This window comes from Phalacrocorax carbo, chromosome 5 (assembly GCF_963921805.1).
Source record: "Phalacrocorax carbo chromosome 5, bPhaCar2.1, whole genome shotgun sequence".
NCBI classification, from domain to species: domain Eukaryota; kingdom Metazoa; phylum Chordata; class Aves; order Suliformes; family Phalacrocoracidae; genus Phalacrocorax; species Phalacrocorax carbo.
Window position 1 is genome coordinate 21,395,886 of NC_087517.1, and position 14,413 is coordinate 21,410,298.

Sequence of the window (14,413 nt, forward strand, 5' to 3'; positions counted from 1 at the left end):
ATGATCACCCTGCCATTAAATAAAATTCTTAAGCAAGGTGGTGGAGGTGTGTCAGTGAAGTTGTTTTAACAGGTGTGGAAACTGCTAGATACAGTCATGATAAGGCAGTATTTAAGATAATTCAAGGAAAGCATAGGGAATACCAGTACCTGTTTGCTCTCTATTAAAAATATATGTACCTACTTACTTGAAAGAATAAAGCTACAGAGTGAAAATATGTCTTAAGGAAACTAACGGGAAACCAAAAAAAAAGTTCCTTAAATTTCTCCATAAAACTCAATTCAGGGTTCTCAGGGTTTTGCTTTTTTTAAAGATCTGAATACTTCTACATTCACATTGCTGCTTTTCATATTATTGATGGTTAAGCTACTTAGTTTGCTCACCTGCAGTGAGGCAAGCCCAACAATACTCCTGTGTATTGTGTTTATTTTCTTTTCAGCAGGATGGTCTCTGCGTAAAGGGCAAATGGTTGCAGTGAGCCAGTCCTCTCAGTGATTATGAAGTGTCAAGGGATTCCAGTAAAAGGCAGGACGAACTCTGTGTGGAGTTGGTCTGTGATTTGGCTCTGGGAGATGGAGAGTGAAAGGCTCACATTGCCTTTGTTAGGCAAGTGTAGGGTTTTATTTTACTGAGTTTCATGTTGTAGGGAAAGAACGTGAAATAACGTTTGGCGTGGAGCTGGACCACCTTGGGTTGGGGCAGAGGCCTGCAGATTATAACTCTTTTTCTGAACAGCATATCTAAGAGACAGAAACTAATGGCAATACAGATTTTTAGAGAGATTTGCCTCAGTTTAGAATGTCAAAAATGGGATCTCAGGAATGCTGAGAACACTGACCAAAGGTCCCTCCAGGGTATCTCAAATATGTAATCAAAGAAATTCAGTCCCCTTAAGTGGACTTAAGCTTGTACCGAATGTTCTGGGAAGAGTCTGTCAGCTGTTAATGTAGCCAATGTATAGAGCAGGAATAATAAATGCTGTTACTTTCCAGACTCTGGATTATTAAAAACAGTAATAATACCTGTTGTTAAAAGATTATTCTTTGTTAGATTTGGGGAATTGCCTGAATCCCTAGTTAAATTCACTGAAGCATTTCCAGCATGAAAACCTGAGCCACCAGACATTTTCCATTATCCTGTTGTTATGTCATGACTGACTTCAGTTTTTACAGTTTCTATGACAACCATGATTTTTGATTGGTAAAGAATAAAGTGCTAAAATATTTTTTTGGACTGTACGGTATTTTTCCATCAAAGGAATAGAGTGAAAACATCAAGATGCTTTTTGCTAATCAGTATTGTAATTGATTTGCTGCCTAAATGTGGATACCTGTTTGTGGCAGACCCCACATACACTAATTTTTCAGATAGAACGGATGAGAAAATAGCCCAATTACAGTTGCCAAATAACTTTCTGGAAAACTAACAATAACTTGTACTTACAATTTGAGACATTCTTATTTTTCAAATCACGTAGATATTTACATTCCCATATTAACCCTTAAAGAAATGTACTTTTAAAGACATGGCTCAAAGCAACACATCGGGTTGTCTTCTGAGATTCTTTGGCAATTTTTCCCAAGTCATCAGCAAAAATGGTACTTGGACTAATGATAGAATTTCATCAGGTGGGAGTCAACAAAAAAAAAAGAGAGGAACAAGAATGTGATCGATGGATTATAAGAGAACAGTGCAGTCAGAATGCACAGATGAACAATTAGTGCTTACTGGGGAAATACAGAGGGGAGCTAATAACGAGCTGATCAAGGTGGGAAGGCAGCTTGACTGTGTCATGTGTGAAGGAAAAGAGGGAAGGAGGTTGTTCTGAGACAAGAGGAGCTTGACAAGCATTAGGGTGTTTTCCAGTAAGAGCAAGAAAGCAGTGGTAACAGATTTTACTTGGTAAATATGTCAGTTTGCAGAAAGGGCTACAGATTGGCTGGCTCATAACTGGGAAAAGAGGGAGGGCTAATGAACAGAATGAGAATGAGCCTGTTTATCAAGATCAAAGGAATTTAATGCTCCAGCAGTTTGCAAATTCTTAGTCAGTGAAAGTGACTCATCTTCTTTCACTACATCGATGTGTGTGGAACATATTTCAAAAACATGTTAGAAAATTACTGGGAAATGTTGATTGTGGTTCTATAGCACTTCCAGATCTGTTCTGAATTTATTAGTTAGAGAAAAGCACCTTGCACTAAGAACGCATGTATAAACCCTGGTCCATTCTCAGGAGTATGTACTGTCAGCGGGTCTGGAACCATCCTTTGCAGACAAATCTGTGTTCAGTATGGCACTAACATGATATGTGAAATGATACTTGCTGATCAGATCTTGTCTGTGAGATTTGCTAAAAATTAAACATGACGGTTGGATTTTGTCCGTGATTTGTGATGCAGAATGAAATTGGATTAACAATTTGAGTAGTATACCAGGCTGAGTCTTAGCTACTAGTTTTAGACTTTTTATAGCCGTTAATGTTTTTAGATGCCATTACAATATACCAAATAATTTAAATAACTTTACAGTCTACAGACGTAGAATATGAAGTTTGGTTTTTCTCACCTGTGACATGTGCATGCAATTTTAGAAACACAAAATCATGACAGTGGCTTTCTTGACAAAGCCTTTAAAATCCTTTCAGAAGTTCTTTTCAGCTAACTTCTAGCTTGGATTTAAACTAGTCTTACGCAACATCCTTTTCTGGAGAAACCATAAGGTTGGGATGTAGATGGGCTTTAATTTAGTGAAGGCTTGCTCCATGGTCTTTTGCAAATAATATCAAAATTTTAAAATGTGTTTCTAATTGTAAAAACCTTAAATGTCTTGGGTACTAAAAGTAGCCGTCCTGCTCTTCAGACGTGAAGAAACATGACGTTTGGATACCAGGGAAAGCCGTGGGTGGCCTGATACGATTATGTTAGCTTCTGTAGGGAAATCATTGATGAATCAAATCATAAAGAAGGGAAAAATGGATTTTTCTGTTACCAGTTTATAACTTCTAATAGCTTCACTTTTGTCTGAAAAAACTTTTTCATGCTTGCTTTCTCAAGATTCCTCTATGCTACCACTAGCTTTTATTCCTAGTGAGAGCCCCAATGGCCCTTCAGCAGTTTGAATTTGCTTTATGTGCTCTTACAAAGCAAATGAAGCTTCAGAAATACTCTTATAATATGCTCTCTTCTTATCTAGTGCCATGTGTTGTTTCATGCGTTTTAGTACATATTCTGTGTTGTGTACTGGTTTACAGGTGTTTTTTTTTTTTACTATGGGTCTTTAAGGATGGCTTTAAAGATGTTTTGGAATTTAAAACCAAGTTAGAATTAGTGTTTTTAATAAATTATTTTGTATTACTGTCCATTACTATAAACTTTATAACTAATTTCAGTGTGTACCACCCTCAGTACCTGAGCCACTGATTAGTGTTTTCTCCTTGCTGAGCTCAGCTCTGCTCTGCTGTTCTTTGCTCCCACAAGCAATTGGTTTAGCAGTAGGCATGACTGAGGGGAGTTAATACCAGGAGGATAGCAACATAAAGGCACAGTTTCTACTGGTAGCGGATCTTCTTTTAGAGGTTCCTTCCATCCAGTGGCCTGTTCCTGCTCAAAGATATATTTTTTTCCCCTATCAGTTGATACAGCTTCTAAATCTGTTGTTTTTGTGACTGTGCTGTAGTAGAACTTAAATCTCTAGCAGTGAGCTAGGTACAGCCTTCTGTGTCCTTTGTTTTTTTGGTGTGGGATTTTGTTTTGGTTTGGGGTTTTTTGTTTGGTTTTGGTGGTGTGTTGTTTTTTTTTTTTTTGACTAGCAAGTTGTGATTGCAAAGCAGAATTAACAAGGATGAACTTCAGAGTTCTATCTTTTCTTGGGCCTGTGTTTTGAGTATTATAAGCCTTCAGTGATAGAGAGTCCTATATTCTGACTTTCATTATGTCATTTGTATTGTACTAAGGCTTTTTGGCCCTATTGGGCCTAGACTTGGATGCTTAAAATGAAGGCCTGTACCTGCATACAAAAAATATAGACAGAATTCCTCAAATAATTTACAGTCTTATAAGACAGCAAGCATATTGAGTAAATGTAGAACTGGGAGGAATGGATCCACAGAAATTACTGACCCATGAGCAAAAAATTAAAAAACTTTGATCAAAACGTTGGGGGGGGGGGAAGTATTCTGCCTTCTGGAGGCTGTATTGGTGTCTTGCTTTCTTCTTCCCCTGTAGACCAGCTTCCTCTCTCACATGTTTGCTGAGAGATTCTGGTGCTCATGGCAGTCCACTGGTGTGCACCAAGCATGAAGCATATTGAAGATCTTTATCCTTACAGGAATATAAGGAAAGAGAGTATCAGTCCTTTCCAAAATACCGTACTGACATTTTCAGCAGCTCTTGTTAGGAGAATACATAAAAACTATATTTCTTTGGAATTTGCCAATTCAGTGAGGTAAAACCAGTTACACAGATTATTTGATCTGATGGAAACCAGACAGCTTTCTCAAACTTTCTCCATTCCATGACAGCTTGTCCATTGACTTCCCAGCAATCGTGCTGTGGTGTCTTTTGTTCATCTGACAGTGGTTTTGAGCTTGCAGGAGTTCAAAGCAAGTGAGGGGACATGATTCATCGCTGATGATATTCAACACTATTATTATTCTTCTGTTCACTAAGTATGTACCACTTTTGGTGTTTTCATTGTTTATGTGAAAATAGGTAAGTAGCTGATTTAGACTGAACTCATATAATAGTGAAAAGACTCTGTTCTAAAGGGGAAAACTGGTTAGCAGTTGTCAAGGACATTGACTTGTCCTGTTATTTCCCACTGCACTATCAAAGCCAATTAGAGTCTTCTTGTAATGTGGAGTCTTTTGTATTTTAATGAATTCATCATCAACTATGTATGCCCCAGAGTAACACTGGTGAGAAAGGGATTTTCACCATCAGACTGAAGACTATACCATTTCCTCCCAAGTGAGGCTTTAACTGTTGTTACTCATTGCTCCAGCCTTGTTACATGACTGGGTTTCACTGTGTGCTTGTGTGCAAAATAATATGCCAACCCATTAACTCCCACTTGGTATATTGAGTACATTCACTGCATTGCAGAACTCACTGTCTGCTTATCAGAGACAGCTTAACGTAATGCGAGTGCTTTCTGAACTTGTGTGTTACTGATACACCAGAAGGCTGTGCTGCCATTCAGTGAGACCCGGGCAGGCTGGAGAGCTGGGCCGAGGGGAACCTAATGAGATCCAAAAAAAGCAAGTGCAAGGACCTGCACCTGGGGAGGAACAAACCCATGCACCAGTACAGGCTGGGAGCTGAACTACTGGAAAGCAGCTCTGTTGAGAAGGACCTTGGAGTGCTGGTGGACAGCAAGCTGACCATGAGCCAGCACTGAGCCCTTGTGGCCAAGAAGGCCAACGGGGTACCCTAGGGTGCAGTAAAAGGAGTGTGGTCAGCAGATTGAGGTACCTTATCCTCCCCCTTTCTTCTGCCCTAATGAGGCCACATCTGGAGTGCTGTGTCCAGTTCTGGGCTTCCCAACTGCAGAAAGACAGGGAACTGCTGGAGAGAGTCCAGCAGAGAGCTATGACGATGATCAGGGGACTGGAGCATCTCTTTTATGAGGAAAGGCTGAGAAACCTCAGTTTGTTCAGCCTGGAGAAGACTGAGGGGGGATCTTATCAGTGCTTATAAATATCTGAGGGGCGAGTGTCAAGAGGATGGGACTGGACTCTTTTCAGTGGTGCCCAACGACAGGCCAAGGGGCAACGGGCACAGGTTGGAACACAGGAAGTTCCACCTCAATATGAGAAAAAACTTCTTTCCTGTGAGGGTGCCAGAGCAGTGGCACAGGCTGCCCAGGGAGGCTGTGGAGTCCCTTCCCTGGAGACATTCAAAACCCGCCTGGACGCGTTCCTGTTCCCCCTGCTCTCGGTGTCCCTGCTCAAGCAGGAGGGTTGGACAAGATGATCTCCAGAGGTCCCTTCCAACCCCTACCATTCTGTGATTGATCCTGATTGATGTTTGGTGGGTTGCTTTGTATAAATATTTTTCTTATTTTCAGCTTCTTGTCAAGTTGTTCATCTCCATTTTGGAGAATCCAGGCTTGAGATGCAGACAAAGAGTAGATTTTTAGTACTGAAACTGAGGGTTTTTTTGTGTGTTTCCAACTGGTTAGCTGAGTAGTTTATGAACATAAGGACATTAGGGGATACTTTTGAAAATGTTAAAGCAGAAGTTATGTTTGGAAATAAACTAATGGCAATTCCAAGCACTTCTTTAGCTCTTTCTTCTTTTAACTGAGGCATGGCTGCATTTGTAAATCATATGCTAGCAAAGAGAGCAGCCATAGGCAGTGGTCATCTCTAGAGCTATAGTTCAGCAGTGGTTGCTATGGAAACTGTAGGTGACCTACATTTTACCAAAAAGTGATAAAGTTTCTGTGATTATTTGTTGTTGTTTTTCTTAAATTAAGCACAACTATTAATTTCTACTACTGTTTATCATCTTTTACACATTGTTTTTCTCAAGTAGTATTCTTACTTTTGAGTGATTAGTGTGAGTGGGCACAAAAATCTTGGAGGAGAGATACCATTTCCTTGTTACACTACTATTTAAAATTAGTAGAAATTGTTACCTTTGCTGTCATGTCTAATTGTATGTTCTCAGGAAGAATGTAACACAACTTAATTACAGTGTGTGTTATAATAATGCATTATTTATATAGCTACCAGTGTATGGTATATAATGGCTTGCAGTGGAAAGGCTCATTCTTTTGAATTTATGTATTTGATTAACATTACAAGTCAGTAGGCTACTGTATGAATGAAGTTACTCAAACTGTTGGACTTTGAGTAAGCATCAAAAATGCTTCTGGCTTTAGTAAATTCAGCTTGTTGTTGCCTTTAAGGAAGTGAGAATATTCTCAAAACATGAGAATATACGTCAGACATCATTAGAGAAAAGAGATGAAGAAGAACAATGTGTGATATTTTGAATAAAGCTAGAGTTGGCATGTTAAATATATATTTCTCTCAATGAGATTAACACAGATGGGTAAGTGTTGGGCTAGAGCATATGCCTAATGAAGTCGTTAAATGTTGTGATTTATTGAGAACTTTGGGTTACAGATGAGCCAGGCCTGGGCTTTCAGAAAATTTTGTTAAAACAGGTTCTCAGAGAAAGGATTTACATTTAATGTTTATTTGGGTGGCTTTGTTAGTGTTTAGAAAAAAACCCTGTTCTACTTTGGATTGTTTATTGTACTTTGTTGTGTGAAGGAATCTTCAGTTTCACAGAAATCAGGGACAGAGAAAAGCTAAAATACAGACTTGTTTGGGACCAAATATATTTTCCCTCACTACTTTGTGTACCACCTGCTGATTACTGAAGTGTGTCTCTCATAGCCATCAGAATTTATCATGACATTTGGTGGGACTACTAGAGGCTGAGGTGGAACTACACAGATTCATAACTGCCCATATTTGCAGTCCTTCCTCACTGTTCACATGTACAAGATCATATGCATCCTGCAACTGATAATGGAACCACATCCTGATTTCTCCTATACTTCCCACTGTCTCTTCTCTGCCCGCATATTCTTTGGTAGCCCTGTTTATTGCTCTGAAGTCTATACAGCCTGCTCAGTTTGATATATACTGCATGGCATGCTACACTCCAGCACTTCAGTCATGTGCTATTAGATCAGCTACCAACTCATTTATTTGCTTACCTTAAAAAAATAAACAACATTTTTTGTTTACCTTCATTCTTGCTCTAGAAAGCTCGAGTTGTACGCACTGTGTCCATCTACCTGCAATGTAGCAAGTCGAATTGGCAAGAAATATTAATTACTTGTGTAGAAAAACCAGTATTAAATGCTTTTGGGAGTTGATGTAGTTTGCCTTTATGATGCAGACTTCAATTATTACCTAAACATCCTGTATCAAGATGAAAACTTTTGTTTTCCCAAATTATTCGATCCTAAAAAATCTTAAGCATGCATGCCTTAAATAGAGAATGGTGCAATAGCAAGCGTTGCACCACTGATGCTTAAGGTCATAGCAAAGACAGCAGGTAGGAGCTGCATGCCCAGAGAGGCATGGCCTGTGCTGAAGGAGGATATGAAAATTGCCAGAGATGTAACTGGAGTCTGTAGCAAAGCTTCTTTGTAATCACATCATTATGAACTCACTGTGAGCACAAAATATCTTCCAGGCATATTTGAAGTGTGTCTCTACTGCTTCTGGCCATAAGCCTTTCTCCAGCTGTGCTCAATTTTCAGTGTCACAGAAGAAGGTGAAAAATGATCAATCAAACCGAAGAAACCAGATTCTACATTCAGAAATGCTGAAATGAATATTCCTTTCTGATCTTCTGCAAGTTACGTTGAAATACTGAACCAAGATAAGATTTTGACATTATTTTAAAGCAGGATAACAAGTGTTAAGGGCTGGAATAGAAAAAGCCAGAACTGTTGCTGGCTTATGCCACCAGTCATAGAATCATAGAATCATTAAGGTTGGAAGACACCTCTAGGATCATCAAGTCCAACCATCAACCCAACACTACCATGTCTCCTAAACCATGCCCTGAAGTGCCACATCTACATGTCTTTTAAATATCTCCAGGGATGGCGACTCCACCACCTCTCTGGGCAGCCTGTTCCAATGCCTGACCACTCTTTCGGTAAAGAAGTTTTTCCTAATATCCAATCTAAAGCTCCCCTGGTGCAGCTTGAAGCCGTTTCCTCTCATTCTATCACCAGTGACCTGGGAGAAGAGACCGAGACCAACACCCACCTCACTACAACCTCCTTTCAGGTAGTTGTAAGGAGTTGTAGATATGGTCTCCCCTCAGCCTCCTCTCCTCCAGACTAAACAACCCCAGTTCCCTCAGCCGCTTCTTGTAAGACTTGCTCTCCAGACCCTTCACCAGCTTCACTGTCCATCTCTGAACACACTCCAGCAACTTGATGCCCTTCTTGTACTGAGGGGCCCAAAACTGAACACAGTATTCAAGGTTCGGCCTCACCAGTGTCGAGTACAGGGGCATGTTCACTTCCCTACTCCTGCTGGCCACACTAGTCCTGATACAAGCCAGGATGCTGGTACAAGCCAGTCCCTTCTCCCTTTACCACAGCCATGTTCTCAAGCGTACAGTATGGATCAAATTTTTTTTTCCAAAACCAATATCAAAAAATGTCTTTTAGAAAGATATCAAATTTGCTTTAAGGACTTCAACAGATGGCAAGTCTGTCACCTGCCTTGGTAAGCAGGATTAATGTTTAATTGTCCTTGCCGTTACTGAATTTTGTTCTGTGCAGTGAAAAGACAGGGAGGTTTGCAGACTCCCTGTTGTGTCAGAGCAGAAGTAGCTCATGTACCAGAAACCAAATGTGCATACTGGCTATGTGCTTAAAGGTTGTATGATTATTTTTACTCAAAAGTCAGGTCTGTTCTTCTGAAATACAAAACACTTTAAAAGTTAGTCAATAATTGTTTGCAATAATTAAATATTTTTGTAAAATAACGATGTGGCTTACTCATACATGTGACTCAAATGCCTGATCTGACTTTTTTTTCCCCTAATATGGTAATTGGTTTTATAGCAACAAACTGATTTTTCTGTTTATTCTGTGAGTGTGCATAAGGCATTGCTAATACTTTAATAGAAATTCTAAAAGTTTGTTGGTATCATTTTAACAGTAATGGACATTAATTTCATTTTTTTAAGGACAGATTAAGGAAATGTCTACAGACTGAAAACATGATTTCAGAGGTCTAAAAATCTCCTGAGAGAAACTGGCGTTCTTTGAGATCACAAGGTCAGTAGTACAGTAGTAGTTATTCATGTGCATATATCTATACAGTTATGCAGGCCAAATTTCAGTTTTGTACCATTTGATGGTACAAAACATGATGTTATATTTTACATCTCTGCAGAGATTTTATTAGCAATTTTAGAACACCATTAGTGAAAAATTCCAATTTCCAGCTGCAACTTATGTTTAAAAATCCTTAAAATTCTTGCTAAAAGCTATCGGATTAGTGTACATTAGCAGCTTCCAGTGTAATTAGATTTATACAGGTAAAACGTTCCTAATTTTTTTCCTCTGTAAATGAGTCAATATTGCATATTTGTGTCTGTCTTTACTTGCTTTCAAAAGTACAAGCTGTTTAATAATTTAGAAAAGGAAACACAAAGTTATCTGAAGAGGTACTACCAAAGCTTGTAATTTAATTTGTCACGTCATGATGTGACTTATTTTTCCAAAGACTTGAAATCATGGATAAGACTTACTGAGCCCCAAGGAGCTGGCCAACACATATCAAGTAGTGTGTTCAGAGAACTGTGTATAATCAGTATAATATTTTAGTAACATCACAAAGTAATTTAAAATGCTTAGTAAATAGCAAGAAAATGATGATAGCATCTTCTTTTGGATAATGTGCTCAAAATTTATTCTGAGTTTTGCTCGGATACTGGAAAACATAATTGTTATCTTCTAGGTGTGCGTTATTAGAATGTTATTTTTAAATGTTACCTGTTCTGATGAAGGAAAAATCAGAAAGCACACATATCACTTCTATCCTGAAGGGTCTCTTTGAGTTATGGGTTAACCATGACATGAATGCAAAAATTAAACCTGCTCTTCATGAACGACTGTGGGTCTAAACATAGTACTATGCTGCTTATGTACAGCATCATGGGGATGTGCACATATAGGGCAATATTCCATGACCACCGCGTTACTGATCTCTTTTTCCTGTTTATCTTGTTGAATGTATTTATAGCCTGACTCAAATGAACTTTTTATATGACTTCTTTCTACCTCATCTGGATTGTCCTTATCACACATTGCTGAAGGCAGTTGGCAGTTGATTCTCTTTGGTAGCTTAAGCCTTATATTAGATTGTGTCTGATTTTTATTATCTGATGTGCTTCTACAGTGAAGAGGAGGATGCATGCTGCTTAATGAAGGCCCACTTGGCCCAACTTTCCTCATCTTTAGTGTAAAAGTAAAGGAGAATTTATTAGGCTTTTTGTGTAAGATTCATTTAAGAAATCATAACACTTTTGAAATGGAAATATTTTTCTCTTGCTATACTTAAGTGACGTGAAGTCTGTTCCTCTTACTTGTGTGCTTACCATGCAGTAAGGTAGAACTCTAATAAAAAAAAACCAAACACCCAGAAAACAGTACTGCTGACTTAAAAGGTGCTCCATTAAGTTAGATTGGTAAATGCTGCAGAAAAACTTTCCAAATGATCCTTGGTGTTGCCATTGCTCCACTGCTGGGTGCAATTAAAAATGTGATTTAGCAAGGCAATAGACCAATATTCCTTTAGTGGCTGCATCAGAGAGGGGGGTTGTGGGGAATTTTCAAGTACCAAGTAATTTACATTAAGGCAAGCTGAATAGCTCACTGTTAATTTGTGCCCTTCTCCAGACAGACGGAATATATATGTAAAATTTTGCAAAAATCTTCAGAATCATGTTATGTTTGTGTTGCAGTATAATAATAGCTTCAGTTGTTTTTGAATTATGGCATATAAATAAATCTTGCAACAGAAGGCTTAATCATATAGTCATTATTGAAGAAAAACTTTTGAAAATGAGGCTTAGTATGTATATGATAATGCTGTATAGGTAGCTTTCTTTTCAGGGTTCTGGTGATTTGTCCTCCCTCCCTCCCTCCCTCCCCTGACTTCATTAACTCTTAATGGGTTTTAGAAATCGAGGGAGGCTGGGCCAGGACTCACTAGCAATAACAAATCTGTGAAGATGTTTGGCAATTAATAGATGTGCAAACATATGGAATCCTTTGCATCGTTCCTCCAGAGCATGACACTGCCGATCACCAAAACCAATGCACTAAGGTCTGTTCTGTCAACAAACTGTAACATAATTTTATATTAAAATTAATTTTAATTCAAATATTTAATATTTACATAAAAGGCATAATATAATAAGGTTTCTTAAAAGCACATTATTTAGGAATCTAAGCCTCAATTTTAATACAATGAAGGGTTGCCATTCATTTGTGTACTTTTATAAAATTTCTGTAAAATAACATTTTGTCACATTGTTCAGCCTTTTCTTGGTAAGAGTAATATTTTAAAGCTCAAAGCTACTGTAAAGGAACCACTGTTTAACACAACCTCAGTTTAATAGGTAATAATTGCCCTGATCTTGGTTATCATATTTTAACATTTATTGTTTCATTGAAAATAGAACTAAGAAAAAAAGAAATCCTGCAAAGCAACCTAGACCAAATGCAAGCAGTGGAACTATTTGTGAAATGTAGTTGCACATGACAAATAGACCCCATGCTACCATGTTACGTGGAAAATCTGTGTCTCAGACTCAGTGAATGCAACTTTTGAAGCCACTTGCAAAACATTTACAAAGAAAGAAAGATTGTATCTGCTTTTGTGCAGGTAATATTCAGGAGAGCCTTTCACTCACTGCCAAATCTGTGGATAAAGAAAAGGACCTTAAGCAGCTCCCATAAAGGAGCCCCTGATTCTTGTAGCAGCCTGGACTCCTAGTCCTCCTGCCTGCTACTAACACACAGCCACTGGGTATAGCAGTTTGTATTCTCATGCGCTGCCATGAATAAACATTTAGATAAGATGTTAACTTTCTCCCTCCTGTTTTCCTGATTCTCACAATAATGCATAAAAGAGGAGAGCATACGATTCTTGACCTACCATGTGATTTCATAAGAATCTTAGACTTGTTTGAAAATTGCCTTTTTAATAAATAAAATGCTTCATTTATTTCAGTAAGCATGAAAACATGTCAGATTTCTGGAATTAATTTCTTAGATGTCTAAATCATACTGAAGTTGGAAAACTTGTTACAGTTGTACCTGAAATTCTGGGTCACCATTGGACACTGGAAGACAGTTACTGCCTACTACTAATTCCTGGTTATATCTGCTATTGTAATCCTGCAGCGTGAAGCCAAGGTTTTGCCATAGTGTTCTGATTTGAGATGTGGAGGAAGGATAAGAGATCCCAGCCCCTCCCTGCTTTTCCGTCTGGTACTTGGAATTAGGTTTCTGGACTATGTAAGAGATCAGTTGAAAGGGGTTTCCTTTTCAAGGTATTATTTAGTAAATGACATAAGTAACCTGTCTAATACCTGAGATAATAGCGTAAGTAAATAACATGATAACAGAAATTATCTATTTTTTTGATGGTTTTTTTTCTCCTTGCCCTTCCTTTTGTGAAGGTGAGTTTTGTTCTATGTGCTTTTCAAATGGCAGGTTGACTGCTGTAGCTAATTCACAGGAATAAGCAAATTCTAAAACAAGGACAAACTGGGAAAATTAATAATTTAACCTCAGATAGGTGGGATCTGCACCGAATTACAATGAGAAGGTTTTGCAAAGGCTTTTGTGTTAACCAGATAAGTTTAAAGTAGTGTTAGAAGTGCTTATTCTGCAGTTGTTTCACGACAGACTACAGTCTGCCAGTTCAAGCGTCTTGTCACTTCTGTGCCTTCTTCCTCAGGCAGTAAACTGTCTTTTCGCTGCTTTGTGGACACCCCCTCTACACCTCCCGTCCCACAGTGTCACAACAGTCTCCACTTAATTTCTCCCTGTGGATCAGCCCTCCTCAGAATTGTCAACAGTCATCACAGCCTCAAAAGAGCAAGTGTATTAAGGTATATGCTTTGATGCATCAAGCAAAGCCATTTTTCCATTTCTGGAGTGGTTTCCCCTCTCTGTATGTTACTGTATTTGAATTGCTTTCAGTTACAGGACAGACAAAGGATAGAAATTTCTGCATACCTGTAAGATTACAAATACAATTCTGATGAAACAAGTTTTGTCTCTGCCATACATGAGAGAGGAATTGCTAGCTGATAACAGTTCTGCTTTTAGGGTTTTTGTGGGGGGTTTTGTTTGTTTGTTCAGTTTTGGGTTTGTTTTTTTTTCTTCCATGTCCAGACACAAGGTTCTTGTCCACCATTTATCTCCACACCCCAATCTTTGGATAACAAAGGGGGAAAAGGGGAGAAAAAAACTCAAAAACCCCAGCCAAACCCCAAAACAAAAACCAAACCAAACCCCGCCTACAACTCTTGAAATGACACTGCATTTACAAAGTCTGAATGATGATAGGAGTGAAAAATGTACATATTGAAATCTGAAACCACTGTCTTAAATGGGGGGGAGCGGAGAGACAGCATAAATCACTAATCTAATTGTGCTGGAACAGCTGCCCAGATACAGCAACTGTGAAATCTGTAGTAGGAAACCTGATTAAATTGTTTTTTAACCACTGTGTCATCTAACTAGCTCTATGTGCTGTATCACAGTATGTGGATCCGGTGGCTGCTTTAATACATTTTAGCTGGTGGGGATAAACACCTTTGACAGTTACTGCACAAATGCA

General features: G+C 38.6%; 1 protein-coding gene across 3 annotated transcripts in view; it reads left to right on the forward strand.

Moving 5' to 3' along the window:
* CSRNP3 (cysteine and serine rich nuclear protein 3) overlaps positions 1 to 14,413 on the forward strand; it is a 113,835-nt gene that overhangs the window by 36,383 nt on the left and 63,039 nt on the right. The window contains exon 2 of one of the 3 annotated variants that reach the window (XM_064451504.1): positions 9,743 to 9,828. The exons of the other annotated variants lie outside the window; for them this stretch is intronic. The gene's annotated coding sequence lies outside the window, so the exon portion shown is untranslated. The remainder of the gene's footprint in view (positions 1 to 9,742; positions 9,829 to 14,413) is intronic. 3 annotated transcript variants of the gene reach the window in all.